Source organism: Lytechinus pictus, chromosome 18, assembly GCF_037042905.1.
Source record: "Lytechinus pictus isolate F3 Inbred chromosome 18, Lp3.0, whole genome shotgun sequence".
NCBI lineage: Eukaryota > Metazoa > Echinodermata > Echinoidea > Temnopleuroida > Toxopneustidae > Lytechinus > Lytechinus pictus.
In genome coordinates, this window is record NC_087262.1 from 21865133 (window position 1) to 21872176 (window position 7044).

Genomic DNA, 7044 nt, shown 5'->3' on the forward strand with positions numbered 1-7044 from the left:
AAAACACGTGGATATATTTCATTTTATCACGTTCTAGATAAAAAATAAATTATGTTCATGTATAATCGCATGATTCATTTTGTGGAACATATTTTCATTCCGTATCCTCCACTTCATAATTGTTTTAGGGCATAAAATTCATACAATTTAGTAATTTCATTGAATAGTGGCGCATTTGAGCATTTCCCAATGGGAAAGACACAAAAACTTGTTTCTTGAAATTGCCCTGTATAAACTACTAAAATTATTCTCATTTTGCTCGCTCACACATTCATCTGTTCATGACGGGTCATTAAACCCCCAAAACAAAGTGTGCTGCTTTAAGTCTTAAATAGTATTGTCACAACAAACATCGATCAAGAAACACAGTTTGTGATCTTAACTGCCGTAACAAAAAGTAAAAAAATATTGTCTTACTTACTCTCTTTCGATACTTCTTTTCCCTTAGCTTTTCCGTGCTCCTTATTCTTTATACTTGAGATATTAATTCACATTGCTCAGACCGCATTTATATCGCTGGTTTCTCACCGTTTTCATTCACTACAACATCCAGTAGCTCTATTATGTAATTTCTGCTCAGAATCTAGCTCTCAAAATAACTACAATGACTGTAATCTGATTATTTGATTTGATTTCTTTATTTACCAACAATATCCACATGTTTACAGGTTATGAAGCAAATTGCATAACAGTTACACATGTATAAAAATACGATGGTAAATGGGACCAGAAAATAGCACAAGTGCTAATCGAGCCTGGCCCCATATGTGATCTACCCCCCTCCCCTGTCTCTTTGATATGCGTATTACCAGTTCGATGTACAATTACAATGAAAAAAAAAGTCTGGTGACATGACATAACCTTGTATAACTTCCATCTTCACTAAACACGCTTTACCAGTGCCCTAAGAACGATTTTTAAACAGGGGATGCTGGTTTAAATTTGACAAGCAAAAAGAAAAAAAAGTTTTCACTAAAAATTATGGTCATTTTGGTCAAGAGAAATTTGACAAGCAAAAAGAAAAAAAAGTTTCGTTACAAAATGAAGCTGATTTTGAATTAGTTTACTGCAATTATCATACCCCATCTTCCTAGGGCGATGTACTATACATGGCTCCGAGTTATTCTTAGCATATGTAGTATTTTAACCGCACTTCCCCTTCCCCATTGTATTGCCACAGTACTGTTCTTTGCACGATACCAATATTTTAGTATTGGAAAATGTGATAAAATCTTTGAATAATGTCCGAAATAATTTCATAATATTACCACAGGGGCGGTTATAAACGCCTCCACTTTTCACAAACGTATTAGTACGTAAATGACCATCTGATTGTGATTTTTGCTTGGTCAGGCCTCCCCCTTTTAAAGGCGTTCCGCCGGATGATAAACTTCAAAAGATTGTCTTTGAATGTGGAAAAAATAAAATACATAAAATGTGCGATCTTTATTTTCTAATGCCAAATTCATTATGGCCAATGCTTAGTTCATATCAAAACGTCTAGTATCATAATCATTAACATAATGGACCCCATATAAACAAAGTGTTTTATCTTTTTCTGTATATCATGCTAAAGCCGTTCGGATTGATTTATTCGATTGATGTTTTAATAGAAATTATGACGAATAGGCCTCTGACATGAAGTTTGATTTTATTTTGTTTTAAGATTCCATGCAGCATTCGGCGCGAATATTTTCTTCAGCACAAAAGCCCCTTCAAGGCTTTGACAACTATGGTGCTGATAGTTTGAAAGCTAGTAGATCGACCTATATGGATATTCATTTTTGTTCACAAGTTTACAGTTGATGTTCAAGCCCCCTACTTTTTTCAGTGACCATAATGTAGGCCCTACGAAAACTTGAAAATAATTATCAAACTGTTACTTCATCTCTCGAGAAAATATTATGTTGGTTAACTTAACATGAATAATGAAACAGCCAGTATTGTTGGTTAAAAGAAAATTGCATGTCAGACGAATATATACTCCTCTTGATATATAATTTATGTTAACCAATCACTGATTTGCTCATAACCAACCTGGTAGCGGGCCCGGTAGGTTGTTTAAAACTTTTCTGAGAGTGCATGTTCAGCCCACCCCCCCCCCCCTCCGCTGCCCCTGGTTAGCACTGGTTCCTAAGAAGCTACAAAAGCTTGCATTCATGATTTTCTGTAAATTTTTTTAAGATTAAGTGGACGCTACTACCAGTCCTGTATAGTAAGTGTATACGAACATTAAACAATAATTGTCTAAGCCTACTTGCATGTTTCCTTGCTTGCTTGCTTAATTGTATTGGTTGATGGATTGATTGACGAATGAATGGATACAAATGATAAATGTTCCTGTATATCCCTTTTTTGAATTAAGGGCCTATTTGGTTTTGCAAATGAATTTTTAGCCAATCAAACGAGAATGAGGTGAATAAAGATTTGGAGAAACTAGACAAAGAAACCGTTTTATGTGTTAGCAAGTGTCATTCCTCATATCAAAGCCCCTTTTTACCCGAGAAAAGTGCCACTCACGAACGCGTTCGGTGCCCCTTTAGCCTGAGAAGGACCTGTTTTATGTGTTAGCATGTGCCATTCAGTCTCTTATCAGACACGGTGCGCATTTTTACCCAAGAATAGTGCCCTGTGTTCTGTGTTCTGTGCCCATTCAACATGATAAGAACCCGTATTTGTTAACGAGTGCCCCTTGCCTTCTTCTAATTACCCTTTTCGAATCAGTGCCTCTTTTTATCCAAGAAAAGTGCCCCTCACGAACTTTGTTCGTGCCCCTTTTATACCTGTGCCCCTTCTATACTTGAGAATGACCCGTTTCAAGCCTTAAGCAATTCCCCCTTTGCCTTCTTACAGGTGTCCTTTCTCGTATCAACGCCCCCTTTTGCCAAATAAAAGTGCCCCTCACGAACGTGTTCTGCCCCCTTTCACCTGAGAATGACCCGTTTTATGTGTTAACGAGTGCCCCTTTGCCTTCTCGTAGGTGCCTGTTATGAATTTTCCTTAAAAACCACTATTTTCGTGCCCAATGAGCGCCCGATTTATAGCGTTCTGCTTCCTTATGCAAATGCATCCATTAATCGCATAATTTCTTTCAAAATATGACTTTCCCCTTTCGCTACTTTTTTTCTTTTGATAATAAAATTAATCCCTTTCAACAAAATAATAATATAGGATTTGTATAGCGCACGTATCCTCCTTGCTAGGTGCTCAAGGCGCTCCTATATTACCCCGGCTAAGCTAGTCTACCGATTCTGGTGCGCACAGCTTTTTGAGGAATTACTTCCCACCGGTATTTACATCACCTGGGTTGAGTGCAGCAGTGTGGATAAATGTCTTGCTGAAGGAAATCACGCCATGGCTAGGATTCGAACCCATGCACGACCCTCTCTTTGAAAGGCGAGTCAGAACCACTAGACCACGACGCGCCCACTTTTAATCTCTAATTAAATGCCTTATTTTAATGTGCCCTAATTTACTTTTGACTTTTCTTTTCTTCAAAATGATTTCGTTCCCTTTTCTTTGGAGCAAGTGATCCTATTACATGATTCTGGAAAAGCACATATAAAATTTACGAATTTTCTGACATAATATTATCTCGAGGAATACGAGGCTATTGCTGTTGAATACAAATCGCTGCGCAGAGGAAAACGTAACCGTGTTCAATAACACCACTGTTACACTGGCGTAGAGTCTAGAGATGGGGGGCTCTTGCCACTGCATTATTGGTAGGAACTTCTCGTTTTTTATGTTACTATACTTTTGAAGGAATAACATGTAAGAAAATTCTTACGGGCCTTACTGAAGTTTCATGAGTCATGTGAGTGGTGACCTGTAGTGTTGTTGAAATAACATAAGAGCCAATGTAGACAGCAGATGTAGTGGGATTCAGTCTCGACTCTCCGAGTCCAGTTTAATGTCTGATTCAATGTTGTACATTTAGGTGTGGCTTCACTCAAGCACGATAGTCAATTCAATAGCTCAACTTAAACATGTAAGATTACAATGTATGCAGTAACTACACCAGGTGGTGACCTGAATATCTTAACTGTTCATGCACAACATTACTTTGAATAAATTATAGTTGCATCAATGATTGTATACAAGGGTAGATAAGCCATTTCTTTCTTTGTTTTAATCTTCGAAAGAAAAGATGGCCTTTTTCCCATGTGCATGCCCCCCCCCCTCCACTTTCAACTTAATTCGCTCCGCCGCCCCTGCATAGCCTACTTATATATAGAAGTGCGCCCAAAATTGATCACATTTTTTGAAAACCCTATAAACATTGAGCTGGAATCCTTACATATCCCCCTTTTTGGATATTGATTGATGACCTCCCCCCCCCTTGTGTGTGTGTGAGGGGGTGTGTGTGTGTGTGTGTGTGAGAGAGAGTGGTAACGATGGGGAGCTTGTGATATTTTTTTCTGTTCACTTTAATATAGTACCCCCTCCCCCCATATGAACGCTGTTAAACTCAAACAACAACAACAACAAGTTAAATTTCAAAACTCTTGAGATTATTCCTTCCTCTTCAGCTGGGAGTGGGACGGAAGTACCATACTCGTAATTCGGGGAATTCCCTCAACCGGCTACTGCCGATTGATTTTTCGACAGACCACACAGTACCAAACGTCCAGACCGCGGGATCGATCGAACAGGAACAGCATTTTCCTCCTTAGTTTCGGAGATGAAAAAAAATTTAGGACGAAATTGCTGTTATGATTCATCAATTTTTGACAAATACTTGTTATATAATAGAATTGTAAGAGCAATTACATTATTTTTTTTTAGTTATTTCCTCTTTAAGGATAGTCATAGCATATAATGATTAAGAATATTCCAGAATGTCTCAGTAAAGCTTTGTTAGGCATGCATATTTAATGAGATGGAATAATTTGTGTTATTTCTGGAATGTCCAAAGGTAGACAATAGAACCTGCCTGCAGTGGAAAGAACAATAGGATTAGCTATGTTGTTTACATTGTCAATTTCACTAAGGTCATTCGAGAGTCTTCTAGAAGTGGACTATTCAAGAAAGAAGGATAATGTTCTTTTTGTAAACAATAGTAGAAGCTTCCAGAATAGTGGAAATTTATATATATAAGCTGGCAGTTTATTCAAGGAGGTCATCACATCATATCAGATCAGAACTCCAGACTTCATGTCAGAGCATAGTAACTGAAATACAACATTTATCTTCTGTTGAATTATTTGCACGCCATCAAAGAACTGTTTGCAGTTATTTTGAGAGAGGAATTCTCAGTTCTCATCGAGATCATCAAACTGTTTTAATGAACGCTTTTCAACCCATGGATTGCTGAAATTGACTGTCAATCATCATCAACGTCGTCTTCACGGACATTTCAACTCGTTACAGTGACTCTTGTTATTCATCGTGCTTCAAAATCAATTTCATCATCGCCATCATTGTGAACTTTAATTTAAGGAATCTTAACCATCCAACTTGGATTTTATCTGGATTCAATACAAGACTATCATAACTTTAGATTATAATCAGAACTGACACTTCAAGAGATGTAAGATCAATATTATTTTTGTTTTGTTTATCATGTTTATGAATGATCTTTTTCCTGTAATAAAAGAGAAGGAAATAAAACTTAAAACTAAATTTTCATTATTTGTTGCAGTATCGTAACATACTTACTGGTTGTGCATTGCCATGAAGGGCATTTGACAATACACTTTATATGTTCTTGAATATGTTCTTGACACGGGTCGTGTGGTTCAGTGGTTAGAGCATTGTGAGTTCGAATCCCCACTCTGCCATTGTCTCCACTTTGATAAAACGGCCCGAGAGGTAACATCTGTCGTCTATAAGGTCAGCCATTATCACTGATTAACCTAGACGCAAAATGTTTCCCTACTCCCTAGGTAATAGGTTATATATCAGCTTGGAGTTTAACAGCAAAAAGCTGTCCTGCCGAGTTCCTACGGGAGTTACCATAAACAGAAACAAACAGAAACAGAAAAAGAATATCTCGTGCATCATGGAAGCGAAGAGTCCATGATAAGACTGACGGACCGCAGATAGATGCTCAGAAGGCCTACACATGCGTGCAAAGACACGCACGATGGGTTGTGACCATCTTAAAAGAGTACTGCAGGCTAAAAATAATATGACTTAAACGGATAAAGAATAATCAGACAAACAAAACAATGAAAATTTGAACAAAATCGGACAAGGAATAAGTCACGACATTTCAAAGATTTGCATTATTTCGGTGAATCAGTTCTAGGTCTTCATGAATGTTCAATGAGCAAACTGATGATGTCATGTACCCACTTGTTTTTTTTTTGCATTTTATTAAATGAAATTATATCTTCATTCAAATTTTGTCCTCGAAGAACTAAAACCTTTGAATTGATAATTGGTTTAGTGCAGTATTAGATTTTTATTTCTGTAACTTATTTTAGCATAAGAGAGACGTTTAATACACACATAATATGACATAATTATGATTTCATATAATAGAAAAAGGATAGTGGGAATGTGGTATCATCAGCCCACATAATGAATGCTAGTATTCATGACGACGTGCCTTTAACTGCTTTTATAAAATATCAAACTAAACTTTAAAATGCAATTACTTTGTTATCAGATTTTGATAAAGTTTTCGGCATTTTTCCCGATGAATTTAACTTTATTTAACCAGATATAGTTATATTCAGCTTGGAATACCCCCTTAAATACGTTATTGTTTTCGTTATCACATTGCTTGGCAATAAGGTTTATCGCTAATTAGAACTGTCCGCAGTGCGCGTGCGCAGATCTAGCTAACGGCCCCCTTTTCGATCCCATTACGCATTGCGGTTCTGATTAGCGATAAACCTTATCTTCCAGCATAGATCAAAGCAGGAAGAAGAAAAGCATTTCTTCAAGAATTAAGAGTTAGAATTAAAATGTTGCATTGTATTATTAATCAACCAACATGTATATTATTTACGTATAAACATTAATTGCTTTCCAGTTCCGTTGCATGGAAATATAACCAATTACCCCCCCCCCCCGCGTTCGCCTCCGGAACAT